This window comes from Peromyscus eremicus, chromosome 5 (assembly GCF_949786415.1).
Source record: "Peromyscus eremicus chromosome 5, PerEre_H2_v1, whole genome shotgun sequence".
NCBI lineage: Eukaryota > Metazoa > Chordata > Mammalia > Rodentia > Cricetidae > Peromyscus > Peromyscus eremicus.
In genome coordinates this window covers 54,041,271-54,057,058 of record NC_081420.1, presented here as the reverse complement: position 1 = coordinate 54,057,058, position 15,788 = coordinate 54,041,271, and the positions used below count along the sequence as shown (strand labels likewise).

General features: G+C 39.0%; 1 long non-coding RNA gene across 1 annotated transcript; it reads left to right on the top strand.

The window, feature by feature from the left end:
* Positions 1 to 5,925: 5,925 nt before the first annotated feature.
* On the top strand, positions 5,926 to 8,961 carry LOC131910846 (uncharacterized). The gene is made up of 2 exons (XR_009379226.1): positions 5,926 to 6,050; positions 8,720 to 8,961. It is a non-coding gene; the product is annotated as an uncharacterized LOC131910846 (long non-coding RNA).
* Positions 8,962 to 15,788: the final 6,827 nt, after the last annotated feature.

Genomic DNA, 15,788 nt, shown 5'->3' with positions numbered 1-15,788 from the left:
GACCAATGACTTTACAATGAACACTTGCAAGTAAAGATATATGGATAAAAGAGTAAACTATGTGATTCATTGTGTCACACTACAGTTTCCATGAGAAGATTTTTCTTCCTTTTTTCCCATTTCTTTTCTTTTTTCTCATGAATTGTATTTTGTTTTATTTTGTGGGGCAGGTTGCAAGGGCAGAGGGCAGATATGAAGGGATGGGTAAATGACTGGGATTGAGATGTATGATGTGAAAGACACAAAGAATAAATTAAAAAATAAAGTTAAAAAAGGCTGTAGTCACAATCAAGTGTCTATGAGTAGCTACACTCTATCAGCATTCTGGGGAAATTCTTTTTAATTATTGCAGTGATGGCAAAAAGTATAGAGTTTCACTGTAAAAACAAAATGGAAGTTTGAGACAGTCAATCACTCATTCATGTGTATTTATTATTCCACAGTGTTTACCTCTTAATATAAGTGCTGGGGGATAGCTTTCTGTACACTGTGAATATATGTTGTTCCCTTTGGTTAATAAAGAAGCTGCTTTGGCCTATGGCTAGGCAGCTTAGAGGCAGGCAGGAAATCCAAGAAGACAAGAAAGAGAAAGGTGGAGCCTGGAGAGATGCCAGCCTGACACTGAAGGAGAAGCAAGATGCCAGGAGACCAGTAAAGCCACAGAAAATGTGGCAAAACATAGATGAATAGAAATGGGTTAATTTAAGATATAAGAGCTAGCTAGCAAGAAACTTAAGCCATTGGCTGTGTAGTTTGTAAATAATATAAGGCTCTGTGTGTTTACTTGGGACTAAGAAGCTGAGGGACACAGGTGAGAGAGATTTGTCTGGACCTCAGGGGCAGGCAGGACCAGAGAAACCTTCTGACTACATACATATAAGTCCTATTGAAAGTACTGAAGTATCCAAAGCACAGGATAGGTCATCAACTAAAGTCCTCCCAGGAGTAAGGGACCAACACACAATGCCGTACCACTCCATTACAGTATTATAGTTTGTTTCTAACCTAGCCAGTGCATCACTCATAACTGGTTGATATCACTGAGATGTTCATATGAGCTCTGTACTCTTCTGAGTCCTAATGAGTACTTATCCTTGTGTAATTTGCAAATGTTCTATGAAGCAAGGATTATTTGTCCATTTTTTCAGAACAAGAACCAAAGACAGAGGATGGTTAATAAATTGTCAAAAAAAAATCGTACAGCTTTAAAGTAGCAGGGCCAATCTTTGAATCAAGGTAATAAACTCGATAGACTGAAAGCTTAGCTATTGCTTACACTAGGCCAAGGATACACTGAAGTGTTTTCAAATATTGTGCCAGACCTTGAGGCTATGGTGACAAACTTCACAAGCATCCTATTTCTAAACACTTCACAACTGAGATTATGTGAATTCATCAGGGTTTTCCAGAGAAGTAGACCCAAAGAGATAAGCTGACAGATTTTGTACAGAATTGTCTCATGCAATTCTGAAAGCTGAGATGTTCCAAGAGCTACAGTCAGCCAGGAGGAAGGATGAGACAGCCAATAGTTTTATCCTAATCTAAGACTAAAGGCCTTAGAATAAGAGTCACTGATAATTTAATTTCTTGTCTAAGGGCCTCAGTCTCAAGTAGAGCAGATGTTTCAGTCTGAGTCTAAAAGCAGAAAATGACCAATATTCTAGGTCAAGTATTCATACAATTGGAGTTGCTCTTACTTGGGACAGATTGCTATATTGTTTTATTGGAGTCTTTAATGAGTTGGACTGATGTGAGCCATTCACACCAGAGAAAATAATCTTACTTAGTCCTCTGCCTAAAGTCCCCAGTTAGATGTTAATCCCCTCCATGCCTCCAGGTCTCTGGAAAAGAAGATACATAAAATTAAACACCAAGCTAGGATACCCAGGTGTTATCAATGGCTACAATTAAAGTAGTTCTACCATAGTGACACAAACAAAGTATAATGAGATGCTGTCATCCTCATTGTTCCAACCCTTCATTCTTTGAGTCCATTCCATGTACTTTCTTTAGAGATTCTGATTTCAGAATGTGTGGTTTGACTCAGCCTTGACCACTAAGCCCTGGTTTACAGAATAGAATTAGGAAGTGTCATAAATTGCTATGTGATCCTGACCAGATACACAAGGTTACATAGTATAGAGTGATAAAGAATGACAAGTACAGGTGTCCATCTTATATTTCACCTTTGAAATTTTCACTACTCATCAATAACTGTAGGTCAATAACATATATTAACTTCTGGTGTTCTTAATAACGGCTTTATTAGAGGATCAAGACAGAGATAATGTGCAGTGAAACAAAAGGATTCAAAGATAAAGAGTAGATTGGGCATGGAATTGCCCTGCTTCTAGTTAGGATAAATGAAAGAAGATTGTGTTTGAGATATTCCAGGTCATTGTGTAAACCTAAACTGGAAACATAAATTTAGAATACAGTACAAGGTGGTAGACGAGATCTTGTTCAAGAAAAAATAATGACTATGCAGAAAAATAAAACTAACTTATTTAATATTTTTAAGAAATATCCAACTAACAGCCACTATGTTCTTGGCACCCTTCTGAGTATTGTTAATAAATAACCAAACTGCACAAAGTCACTCTTTTTTGCAGCTTAAAATCTAAATGGGGAGTGTATCTTAACAAATACGCAGTTGACTGGATGACAATGTGGATGGCAAAAGTCACAAAGCAATGAAGGAAGTGCTGAATGTTTGATACATGATAGGCATGGGATATCACAAAATGATGCCTGAAAGAAAGTACCCAGAAGTGAAGGAAAGAGTGGGTCATGAAGAAATCTTGTTGAAGAATATTCTATGCAGGAGTCGCATACTGGGAAAGACCTTGAAATAGTATATTCTCTGCCTCATTGAGAGTGTTGTGCATCTGGGGTGATTGAATAGAGGGAGTGTTTGTGACAAACATTTCCTGGGGAGACACAACCATGTGTCCATCACCTCAGATAAGGATTCCATGACAGATCAGAGTATGGATCCCACCAAAGGACAACTAGACGAACCAATGAGTTTTATTGGGGTTACATACTGGAACATGGATGAGGGGTTGCTTAAAGGAGCAGAAATGACTCACAGACAGCTGCATCATCAAAGCCTACCCCAGCACATGTGACGGCTCACAAAAGGTGGGAACCTGGATCACACTCCACAGCCTAAAGGCAGATCAACAGATTTAAGGATGTCCATTCCAAGTGCCTCAGTTGGTCAAATCCACTTCCAGGTAGCAAGGCTGGCCACTGCTTCTTCCAGACAGCTGGTCTGGTCTTAGAGTCCTCTTGATGCCTTGACTTGTCTGAGTTTTCCTTGCAGTTTTTATTGCTTACTCTGGTGGGGAAGAGCCCAGGGAATTTAGTCAGTTTCAGGGACTTCCTGAATCTGTTTTGAGTTGCTTACCATTTTATTTAAGGAGCTTCTCTGCAGGATGGACTGTTTGAATCTCATAGGAAACTGCTACACAACAGAGAGTAAGGGAGACATGTAGGAGATCAAGCCTGAATAATGGGAATAGACCTTGGGACTGCTGTAAATGAAATGGGAAGCCATTTTTGTGGTACAGTGTCATGCTTTAACTCTACTTGCATTCCAACAGGGTTGTTCTAGATGTTCTTTTAAGAGCTGATAATAGTACACTGTGGGCCTAGAAGGAAAGGTAAGGAAGGCCCTTTGGTACTGGATAATGTCTGTGAGAACCCAAGTGAAAAGATTCCACTGTATTCTCCATCTCTTGTATTTTTTTTAAATTTTGAGAGATGTTAATAAGAACCACGTAAGAAGAGTCAGGAATGGCCTCCTGCTTTGAGGCATGAAGGACAGAAGGAGAGACTTGCTTTATTCTGTGAGGGATAGTTTGAAGTAAGCAGGTTTGGAGACAATAGACATTTATCATTGGACACAGAATTTTTGAAATACAGGTTTAGATCTCCCTGATATGGAGCAAGTGATGAAGCATATGAGTCTGAGGTCCGAGGAGAATGGTTGGAGCTGTGACTAGGAGGTCTTTCAATGAGAAGTGGATGTTCTGCCATCAATGAGGCTAGACAAAGTCAACCAGAGAGTGAGTTCCAGTCTCTGGGCACCAGGATGTCAGAAACTGAGGAGGAACAACAAGGGTAACAGAGGAATCCAGGAGAATATATATCTTGTATTCCAGGAAAAACAACAGCAACAAAACAAAGAAGCAAACAAAACATCTTCATGAGTGAAAATCTGTTTAGTCAAATGTCACAAGAACCTCATGGCTGGATTTAGTGCCATCTTTACTAGCAGGCAATTTTCAAGAGAGCCGTTGGATAATAGTAAAGCACTAGAAAAAAAAAAAAAGCCTGACATTGGGGGGGCTTTAAAGAGAAGAAGAAATCCAGATAGGCAGTGTGGATAGCAGGTGAACAAAAATAGGTAAGTAGATCAGGGGAAATCACACAGTCTGAAAACCAAGACAGATTAACTAAACTGTGATGAAGAACTCAAAGGCTTTAGTCGGTCTCTGAATGATGGCAAGAGGTCCAAGAAGAAAAGATGTAGAGAGGCAGTATCTAGGGCTATAGCCTGAATTGCAGCCTACAGCATGGCCTCAGATTCAGCAGTTGTAACTTATGATTTTTTTTTTAAGAGAGCAGTTTCATTTGGCCAAATTTCAGGGGAATAAGGGATATTTAGGGTGTAGGTAGACATAGCTTGGCAGCTCAGTCTATTTCAAGAAATGTAATAACTAAAAGAAGAAAAGACTAGGAAGAATCTTTGCAATGATTTAAAAATATATCATTACTCTGTATATCATAAAGTGCATATATTTTCATATTTTAACAGCTCCAGAACCAGAACACATCTTGCAGTTGATGGCATTTCACTATTTAATTTCCATCCTACGAGATGCATAATGTACTAATGGTGCATTTTATTATTGATATTGCCTTCAACTTGATAAAATATAGGCATATGATGAGTGACTAAACTAAGTAAAGGAAACAATCTAAGTGAATATGAAGGTGTAGGAAAGGAAGTTGAGATAGACAATTTGAACAGCTTTATCCTTCAGTACATATTTGATGAGTGAATGAGAGCATTGATAGAGATAATGTGAATTTTTATGATTGTTATAATTTTCTGTTTACATTAGAAGAATAAAAGTATGATGAGTTTGGTCTGAAGGAACAGAAAACTAGGAGTTAATAAAAAACTGAGAGGTACATGGTAGGAAAATAGAATGCTCATTGGAGGGAGGAGTATTGGCAAAGGGAGAGGACTCAGGAATGTGTAATCAGAAAGGGGAATTTCTGGGAGAGGAAGAATAATGAAGAGACTGGAGGTGTGTCCTTTGAGGACATTTTAGAAAGGAAACAAAGGTTATGGTTAAGCTGTTGGACCAATGAAACCCATAAAACTAGATTGTAGGGAGTGAGAGAAATTGCTATGCATGTAGGTGGATAATGGCCGGGGATACTGGAAGGAAGCTGAATTTCTCGGAGATCCTCAAGGGCCACAGAAGACAGTCTCCAAGTGTACTAAATAATAGTGACATGAAAGAGAGGAAGACACGAGCTCTGAAAGAGGCCAGCGAAAATCATGCACTGGAATAAAGTTAGACAAGCCAAGAAAAAAAAATCTACTAGCTACACCTCCCTCACGGAGCTCATTTAGCGCTCATGAAAATCCAGTGTTTGCTGTTACTATCTTCAGCTTACAGAGTGGGAAATCGGAGCTCAGGCTTGTGCAACTAATACAGTATTTGAGTAATAAGTTGGCACTGGAAGTATCTCTTTCCTAGGAGACACTGTGTTCTAAGACCAGGCTTAGGTACTCCATCAATGCCATAATAGAAGAGTCACAATGGAGCCAGTGACCTAAGCCAACAAAGATTCAGTGGGTATTCAAAGCCAGGGGCAATTTCTCAAAGGGTTTCTTGTCTCCAAGGATGGTGTTCAGGCCACAATGTGTCTATAGCTATTACCACTTCAGAGATGTACAGAGAAGTACCAGACAGCTGTAGTGTTTACTAAGGGGCTCTAAGCTCAAGTATTATGAGCTTCATGAGGTAAGGGCAGAAAGAAATGAATATATATATATATATATATATATATATATATATATATATATATATGTGTGTGTGTGTGTGTGTGTATATATATACACACTCACACATATATATGTCTCATATCTTTCCCCACTCAAAGTCTGTCCAGGAACCCTCCTGGCAGGTCCTTACTGATCAGTTCAATTCAGATACTAGACAGATTTCCACCATAAGAATCTCTGAAGGCTGCAGTGCTGCTAGGCCATAATAACAGAGATGTTCTGGGGATCACTGCCCCAAATGCAGATGCTAAGCATCATGCCCTGGAACATAACTATTCAAAAATCTTTGGTCGATTAAATAGGCACTGGTTAGTATTAAAGCAAACCTCAGGAAAAAAAATTGTTAAACACAGCCTGGCAAAGGAGGCTGCTTTGACCCTAACCCTGATGTTTGGAACTTTATTAAGTAGCCCTACTTTCTCTCTCTCTCTCTCTCTCTCTCTCTCTCTCTCTCTCTCTCTCTCTCTCTCTCTCTTTTCTTTTTAACCAAAGAAAATAATCTATTAAATTCTTGTAGATCAGCAGTGACAGAATTCTAACTTGAACCTAGTTCATTCTGATTCCAAAGCTTTTGGACATTTGCCCAGACAGCATTGCCTCACTGTTCATTGCAAAGCAGTGTTTTTTAACCACAGGTTTAAAAAAAAAAACAGTGAGTATGAATATAGTCAAACAAAAAATAAAAAATATAGTCAAACCAAAAAAATGGGAAAAATTAAAAATAGTACTTTATATCAGCACCGACTAAAAATACAAGGCATGATTGTAAAAATACAAGGTTCAAATTGGTAGAAGAATTTATAATAAAATGTTGTTGAATTTAAAATGACCGTGCTATGCTGTTTAAACCAAGAACTGATCTCATTTCCAATTATTTGTAGACTAAAGACAAGCTAGAGCACACATCTGATAATTATTATAAATCATGTTCAGTTAAGAAAGTTTCAGTTAAGGATCCATAAACATGGGCTTCTTGTGCTTCTATATTCCTGTTTAATTTTTTTTTGCCAATCTTTCATAGCATAATCAAACAAATATTCTAATAAGTAAAACTAAGACTTTATATGTGGGGAATCTATTCTCATCTTCATGATGCCTGCCTCGTGGTCTCACAGTGTGTGCCCCCCACAGGACTGTGCTCGAGACCTTGGAGATGCTTCAGAAGCACCCACTTTAGGCTCTTGTCTTTCATTTTCTTGGCCATGCAAATGCAGCAGAGGAAAAAGAAGAGATGGATGTGGTGTGAGGAATTCTTGGGTTCACTCTCAAGGAATCTAAGAAGCAAAGAGCCTCAGTAGATGGCCAATCAGTGAAAGGCAATTCCGCTACTCTGTCATTTGACAGGGAATACCATGTAAGTTCCTCTGTTACTGCAGATTGTGCTGATGGGAAAGGAAAGGAGAGAGCCACCCAGGAATGGGAAGATAATGGTGATAATCTGATGACTTAATGAATTTGAGATGCTATAAGAAAATACTACAGGTTGAGTAATTCATGGGAAAGGAAAGGAGAGAGCCACCCAGGAATAGGAAGATAATGGAGATAATCTAATAATTTAATGAATTTGAGATGCTATAACAAAATACTACAGGTTGAGTAATTCATAACAGTGTTTTTCATAGTTCTTTAAGCTGAAAGGTTCCAGACTAAAGCACTAGCATATCTACTGGGGATCCATCTTCTATTTTATAGGTGATGTCTTTTCACTATATCCCTTACATGGGAGGAGAGGCAGCAGATCACTCCTGGGTCACCTTTCAAGGATATCAATCTCGTTCTTGAGACTGTATCTTCATGACACAATCCCCTTTCAAAGATTCTACTTCCTAAGACATTCACCTGGGGGACTATTGTGTGACATTTCTTGGGGAACCATGAACAAATACCTCTCCACATGACATAGACATTAATAGTAGACCCAAGAAATGAATCCACTCCAATATAGCTCAGTGAATCAGTGAGCTTACAATGCTACAGGAATGTGAGTAACTCAAAGACAACTACATCACAGAAAGCTCCTGTACCAGCATGGGTGAAGAGTCACAAATTCTGCAGTTTAGAGGTCTCTGCTCAACTTTCAAGCAGCTTGGCTGATGAAAGAGTCCCCCCAGCAACTCCTTCTATCCTATAACCTTTGGGGAAGACCCTATAACTCTAATAACTTCTGAGGTTCCTGTGTCTAGTAAGTGGCATGAGTTTCCCTTCTTCAAGAAAGACTACTTTAATTCAGAGGAAATGGCTTCACAACAGATATGAAATTCAAGCATATACATTTGAGATTTGGAGGGCTGGTGACAAAGCTTCATTGGTGGTGTGTTTGCCTGGCATGAGAATGCAGGGTTTTAGCCCGAGCCCAGCATAAAATTGAGCATAGGCTACATGCACATCTGTAATTTCAGCATTCAGGAGGTGGAGACAGGAGGATGAAGTTTCAAGCTCGTCTTCAGCTATCATGAACTATTTAAGATCATGTGTCAGAAACCTTATTTTTAAATGAGCCAAACAAAAGGGTGAAGTAAAATTTGGGTGAGGAACCCAGACATGGGTTTCACCGCACTGAATATATCATGTATTACACATACACTTTTGTGCATTCATGTGTGTGACATATTCGTTACTGTTTTAGAGATGGCACCAGAGACTTAAATTGTCCAAGTTGCTAAGAGCAGATACCAGGAAGGAAATCTATGGTAGCGCTGCCAGGCTTCACAAGTTCAGTGCTATGACCCTTCTGGGGTTAAATTGAAGGTATTTCCTGAAAGAAAATGGGTCATTACTGAAGACAGACCCTCACACCTACCCTTCACTTAATTTCCTTCCATGAGGCATTATTCCCGGGAAGAAATAAATTCCCTTTCCAGTTTTCTCTCCTTGGCTCTAATAGTTCCACTCAGTGGCTTCCAAGAGAACTCACTATCTGGTGGGACATGACTGGAATTGACTTGGCCAGTGGAGACAAGTATTAAGCACATAGGGAAATGAAAACGTTGCCCTTCTTTTTCTTTACTGTAGCCTTTCTAGTTCAAGGGGGCAGGATGAGAATTTTTAAACTTCAGGAAGAAGCCAGTAAGATGTCTCAGTGGATTAAGTCACTTGCTGTCAAGCCCCATGTCAGTTTCTGGATTCTGCACGATGGAAAGAGAGAGGGACTCCTGGACCTCTATACTCACTAGCACACAAGTGCACACTCATGCATGTGTGCCTGTGGAGACAGAGAGAGAGAGAGAGAGAGAGAGAGAGAGAGAGAGAGAGAGAGAGAGAGAGAGAGAGAGAGCCATAAAAGTAAATAAAACTTCGAGGAGAAAATTATTGCTTTGCCCAGAAATAAAAACGGCTCAGCAAGACGGTGATGTGATAGAACGCCTTTCAGTTGTACCAGAGTCTCAAAAGGACAAACACCTGACAGGCAGCTGGAGGCAAGAGAGCCCTGGGCAGCTGATGTGTTCTATCATGTGATGGCAATTCAGGAACAGAAGGCTACATTCTTCCCTAGTTCTTAGCCAGCCTTGTTCTACAATCAGATGATAAGGCTTTCAAGCAAAACATCTCTTTTGAAACACTCTCAACTGTTGGTTCATTTCTTAAAAGTTAAATGTGCATGCCTACTTACAGTTAATGCACATATGTCAAAGGTGCATTTAAAGCACTTGGTTTAGGCCCAAGAATGAGGACTAGAAGCTTTTGAAAACTGTCACTATCTCCTTATATACATCCTTAATAAACCACAAAGTGCTCCATATCCATGCTTCAGGATGGGAAGGATGATGGAAACTCATTTGTTAGTAATTAAATTTGGCTATGGAGAGGCTGAAGAGATGGCTCAGGGATTAAGAGCTATCTGCTTCCAAAGCACCCCAGTATGGTTCCTAGCATGCCATGTAAGGAGGTTCATAACCATCTATAAGCATAATTAAAATAAACCTTTAGACTCGGCCATGGAGGAAGACCCCTCTATCAGCAGTCTATGACTTACCTTGTCTCCTGCTGTATGGAGAAAAGCCTGGTTCTGAACACTCCATCCTCGAGTGGTACAGCTGTTAATATTGAAATGATGTCCTAGCTTCTGTCTTTGCCTTCACACTCCTCTTGAAGCTTTTGACTTTAATCACTAGTTCTCAAGCTGTCATTCGTCTGTCAACACATCCAGAGGGTAACACACATTCTCAGCAATTATAGTGACCTTTTATAGGAACATCTCCCTTATCACCCTGCCCATCTACTCACTGCCTATCAGAACCTCCTGTAAATCACTGTATTTCTTTAGAAAAGACTCAAGAGTCTATTCCACACCGTCAGGACCTCCTCTTCCAAAAAGAGTTTTTCTACTAGGTAGTGGTAGCAAATGCAGAGCTATGAATATTCAGGGGTCAGTAAGTTTCAAAGATTAGTGTGCAGAGTCACCTAGAGAGCTTGCTATAATAGTTTCTGATTGAATAATCAGGACTTGAGACACCTTTTCCAACAAGTCCCTTGGCATCCCAGACCAGCTGATCCAGGGACCCCACAAGTATGAAGTCATTCAGCTACAGTTATCTGCCCCATTTTTCAGGCATATGCACTTGTTAACCAGAGACTACACTGTGAGTTAATGTATTCAGTTGTGCTTAAGGCTTTCTTGCATTAAGTCAAAGACACCCCAGCTTTGTTCAGTACCAGCCAGCTCTATCATTTGCTAAGATGAGATAATTTTTACCAAAGGGCTTATCCAATGGGGATTTAAGTCCAGGAACTGTGAACATGTGAGAGAAAAGCATGGTAGTTGGCTTCCAGGTCCCACTGGGTTCAGAGTTCTGGCATAGGAAAGTGATTTCTGGGCAAAAAACACACCCAAAGGAACCCTTATAGTTGTGTCTATTCCAATGTTAAAGAGGAGGAGACACCTGGAACCACTAAAAGCAGAAACACTGGCATGTTTAGAAATCATCTCAGTTAATCCCCACTAGAAATAACCTGGTTAGCCATGTGTAAGAGCACAAAACTAAATTTAGGAATAAAATTCAACAGGAAGGGCTCGAGGAAAGGGAGCAGGAACCTTGGAAAAGGGGAGGTAAGACCTTTGCAGCTGATGTTTTCACTGGGAATTTGGAATGAGTATGACTTATCAGCATCTGTAACTAGAACTGTTTGGAAAGACCACCTCATTCACCATCAAACAAAATAACACAATGAAGGAAATGGTCCAGGGAAGATGCCACTTGAGATAAATGTAAATGACTTTAGTACTGACTTTTGCCTGTTCTAGAGATAGAAATACAGTGCTTACATTCTAATAGTAGGTTGTAGCATTATTAGAGTGATGAGCTCCACAACATGAGAAAGTAGCCTAGATCAAAATCCTTGTGAGTATATACACACAGCTGAAAACATATCTTAGGAAAAATGTACAACAAACAGGTTCAATAACCGAAGTGACTCTCTAGTCCGCCATTAAACCTCAAAAGGCAGAAATATTCAGGAAGGGGACATGCTTGCCTTACCTCACTGTTAGCCTATCTCTTCTCTAAGCAGTGATTCAAATCTCAAAATAAACAGATTGTTCACTTTCTCCAGTGAGAGCAAAGCCGTCACCCCCTGCAGTTGTAGCGATCCACTTCTGTGAAGTCTTGAGCTGAGCCTGTTCCACCATGCTGCCTTCCAGACGGACAGAAGCATGTGGGGAATGTATCCTATCCTGGGTACAGGCTAGCTGATGCAAGCACAAGCATATACTCCAGAGAAATGTTCAGAAATGAATCCATGATATTTTCAAAATGAAAGCCAAGATATGTTTGCCAGAAGTCAGTGTTTCATGGCTCTCGTTTTGGAAGTTGTTTTTGGCAATCAACTGGCTGATTGCTTATGCAGAGGCTCTGGGAGGGAGCCAAACACCAACATGATTGTCGAGTGGTTTGTTAGATTGTAAATCATCAGTGTGAGTGGGTGTGTGTGAGTGGGTGTGTCTGAATGTGTATGTGCATATATATGCATACACCTTTATTTTATGAGGTATTTCTATCTCACAGCACATGGCATCTTCTTCAGATATAAAATGGCCTCCTTCCTTTTCTTAGCTGTAGTTATCACTGCATGGTTCAAAACTCAGTTTAAATGTCATTTCTTTAAAGTGTTTACTCAGAACACTGGAATCAAAGTAGATCTTCTTGTACACCATCACATTGTTTCCATACCTTAAACATATTTTACAATATATTTGAACATTATATAGTGCCTGTTTCCCTGAAGACAGACCTGAACAATTTTTTTATAATCATAACACAATTCCTTTTGTGTACCCAGAAGTGATACATGCTTTGTGAATAAATATAGGAATAAGTATATAATAAATATAGCATATAAGTCTGAAAAATATTATTGTGATCAATACTCATATTACTTTTGTTAACACTATTGTAATTTGAAGAGTTTCTGTTTTTCTTAATTATATGTAAATTATAATTTTGATTTAAAAATTATAACATAAGCTAAAGAATAAGTTAGTTTTTAATGTACTATTTGCAATATCAATTATTAATACAGTAAATATTATAACAATATTATTACCAATTATTGTTCTATTCTGTAAACTAGACAGAAAGCTTAATCTTTTGTGTAAGTAAAGTTTCTAAACTGGTGAGCTCAGTTCTTACTGCAACTTAATTTCTAATCCTTACACAGCGTATTCCTAGATATAGCCAAGCATGTATTTTTGTATTCCATCAAGATTTAGAAAAGATTTTCAATTTCTACTTAGTTTGGTTTTCATAGCGATGCTGGATGATGAGAACTGTGTTTAACATTAGGCTTGGAGTAAATCATAAATATGCATTAGCTCCCAACTGTACACCAAACCGTGCTGAGTTTTGGATCAGGATAGGAGTAGTCTGTTATGTTGCCAGGCTCCCTGCTTCACCCTTTTTCTAAGCTTCTTTCCTAACCTACAATGTTGTTACCCCTTGGTAGTCAATGACATTTGCAGCTCAGCCTCGCAGACCCAAGAAATGCAAGAACTGTCTAGGCAAGCAAGAAGATTTGAATGGAAACGACCCAATATGTAGGCAATAGAAATTCAATAAACCTTACTGGCTGGCATTAAGAGATCATTCTCTCTATCATTTATCTCTCAATCATCTATCTATCTATCTATCTATCTATCTATCTATCTATCTATCTATCTATCTAGCATCTACCTATCTAACATATATCCCTCTATCTCTATCTCTTTCGTGTGTGTGTGTGTGTGTGTGTGTGTGTGTGTGTGTGTGTGTGTGTAGCCATTGGTCAACACTGGATCTCTTCTTTGCTCACACTCCACCTTATATTTTGAGACAGACTCTTACTGAATTGCATTTCATTTGGCTAGGCTGGCCAGCCAACAAGCTTCAGGGATCCACCTGTCTCTGAATCCCAGCACTGGTATTTCAGATGTGGGCCATCATGTTTTGTATTTTACATCGATGATGTGAATCTAAATTCAGTCCCTCAAGCATGTGCATCAAGTCCTTTACCAGCCAAATCAGTTCCTCAGATGCTTGAAAAGCATTCAAAGGTTAGAACCAAAATGTCCCACTTGTCACCCCATTCCCAAACTAGAGTTATTCTGTTCTTTGTAGGTAAAATGTGAGGGGAAGTCAGAAGGAGTAGAGAATACTCAGCCTGCTGCTCAAGAACAGCTTCTAGTTCAGTCAAAACAGTATAATAAATGAATGCTAGGCAGTAACAACTAAGATATGTCTTTCCTCTCGGGGGATACTCCATGTCAGGCTGGCTTGATTTTGTACATTTCTTGTTGATCTAAGCTATGTTCCTAAAATAGCCTTATTACGAGGCTATGGGGCTCAAGACTACCAGTCCATAAGGAAGACATGAAAGTTCTCAAGGGGAAAAAAAATCCAAGTCAGTTGACTCAGAATCTTTTGAGAACCTCTGATTTGAAGATACTAAATTTTCTTAGGTCTGTTCAATGTGCCATGATCTACTAATGTACTGAAAGGGAATAAGTGTGACTGAGACAAGATCTGAGACATGTTAAAAGAAGCAACTACTCTGCTGGGGAGATGGCTCAGCTCATAAAGTGCTTGCCTCACAAGCATGAAGAATGGAGTTTGATCTAATGGTTCCTGTAACCCCAGTACTGGGGAGAGTTAGGGGGAGTGAAGATTGGTGAATCCAGGCAATATTCTAGCCAGCTAGTCTAGCTCAAACACCAAGCTTCACATTCATTGAAGATGGTGGTGGTGATGATGACGATGATGAAGATGAAGATGATGATATAGTAATGTGAGAAGCAACTGAGAAAGATGTTAGTCAAAATCTGGCCCCCACAGGCACCCTCATGGGTGTGCACACAGCAAGTTTTTATACATCGCATGTAAATGTATATACACACACACACACACACACACACACACACACACACATACCAATTAAAAATAAAAGAATAAATAAACATAATAAAACCAAAAATCTCCTCTAATGCAACTTTTAAAAGAATTTTACTTACAAAAATTAAGAGCATGGATTCGATTCCACTCTTGTTCTCTCATAATAAATTTTGCTATAGTAGAATGAAAAGATCATCAACTGTTTTGCTCTATGTGAAAATTGTCTGTTTCCTTGCTTGGCTTTACAACATCTCTGTTTCTACATCTATAATTTTATATGATACCTTGCTGGTATTTTCAGAACTAAAACATTATACATAGGATCTGGTGCCAAAAGGTATAGAAAGTTGTGCAAAACTATGGAAGGGGAAAAGCGATAGGTTTATTTTAAGATCATAAAAATTTTATTAGTTTTTCTCCTTCCTCTGCACTGGTTGCTCTTACTTTAAAAGTCTTCTGGCGTTTAACTGGCAATAAAAGGGGCAAAACAAACTGTTCCTTCCTTTAGATTGTGCAATTTTATGGCTCTGTTTGAGAGTGACCAAATACGCCTCTTTTAAAAAAATATGCATGTTCAAATGCCTTCTTTTTATAAAGCAGTAGGATCATTAGCTGGCTAACACACGGGTAAGTAACAGAGTGGGTTTTGTATGTGCCTAAAGCTTTCCAAAGATACTTAGCCACCATCTGAAATTAAGTGGCATTGATGATGTTGATTCTCCAGCCAGACAAAAGCATGCAGCTAAATCAAAGATGCCAAAGCTCCTTTTGAATCTGATCCATCTAGATAGTTCTAGTAAATTCAGAGTCTGTTAGCCCACAGCCACTATGCTGATGGCTGAAATTCAAGACCTGGCCTGTACAGTTATACATTTACATTATGATTTTGAAGCCAGGGACATGAGTAGATGCTTCTGCATTCAGTCTGTACCCAAACTTTTGATCATACAAGGAACACCATCCAAAGCAAATGATAGGCTTGATATCACCACAGTGAAGTTGCCCTCCTGGTTTTAAAATCTTTCCTATGTGTGCTCACACAAATCTACACACTACACACTAATGAGTCGTTATCAACTGGAGAATTCAAGGCCAGCCTGTTACCAGGGAGAAAACAAAGACTGGATTTTCAAGCAACCAATACATGTAAAGATAAAATTTGAAAAATTTGGAGAAAAAGATCTTTTTTTCCAGTTTGTTTTGCCTTCAAGGAAAGTAAAGCAATAAAGTCCATTATTAAATAACTCTCTGGTTTTCACATATTTTCATTGTATTTGTTTGTTTGTTTGTTTGTTTTTGGTGTGGTCATAGAATCAGTCTGAAATGAAAACATTATT